The following is a 1,061-nucleotide window of genomic DNA, read 5'->3' as shown; positions in this document are numbered from 1 at the left end:
AAGGTGAGAGACACGTCCATGGGCTGCCTCCCACCTGGGACCCCTTGGGCTCGAACCTGCAGCCCAGGTACATGCCCTCGAACTTGATCGGGAATCGAGCCCGTGATCCTCGCTGTGTGGCCGACGCTCCGACCACTGAGCCGGGCGGGCCGGGCTCAGGCTTGTATCTTTTTATTAAATGTACTGATTTTCTCTGGAAACCACTGTCATTCCAGATTGGACACAAGAGTGTTGCCAAGATGTTTACTTCAGGTGCCAATAACCAACCGTTTTAATGAAGAAATAAACCGGGGTCTGATTCCTTCCCAAATTCAGTTGTAAAATCTCTTCGGGTAAAAGTCCCATGAAGAAGGCGCTGTGGGTGGTCTGTGGCCGTGGCTGCTACTGTCTGGTTCCCAAGGTAACGAGCGCATCTCCTGAAGGTGGGGGGTTCCCCTGAAGGTGGGGGTCCCCGTGGCTGCCGGAGAGGCTGGGTTCTCCCTGAGGACCCTCTAGCTCCGGGCCCTGGGCTGAGGACGGGCCACGCAGATGAAAACCCGCCACCGCGGCGCCACCCTCCTGAGGAAGCTTAATCCCTGCCTGCTTGGTTTTTGGGTATTTTCCCCACTTTTCATTGGAAAGTTTAAATGAACACAAAGGCAAGAACTGCCCGTGGGCACCTGCCCTCCACCAGCCAGGAGCGCACTCCCGCGGGTCTTGTCTGTTGTGCCGCCCGCCCGGCTTCCTCGCGGCCGGAGGCTGTTGGCTGGGACCCCGAGTCTGTCCTCTGAGGCTCAGGGACCCACGCGCCCTCCTGCCTGGCTGCCTGGCACCTTCCAGGGGCTCCGCAGCGCCTCCTGGCCCAGCGCCCGGGCGGGGCGACCATCCCGCACAGCCGAGCAGCAGGAGCAGGAACAAGGCTGCACAACAGACACAGGGACGCGCTCAGGGCGACACGTGGGCCGACCTGCTCCTCGATCCCAGGTGAGTCGGGGACTCAGGATGTGGCAACATTTTAATGCAAAGGCAAGGCAGCACCCCCTCTCCGCCTCCAACGTCAGACGGGAACGTGGGCCTCACGT

Source organism: Myotis davidii, unplaced genomic scaffold (assembly GCF_000327345.1).
Source record: "Myotis davidii unplaced genomic scaffold, ASM32734v1 scaffold609, whole genome shotgun sequence".
NCBI lineage: Eukaryota > Metazoa > Chordata > Mammalia > Chiroptera > Vespertilionidae > Myotis > Myotis davidii.
The sequence above is the reverse complement of the archived record's forward strand: the minus strand, read 5'-3'. Positions refer to the sequence as shown.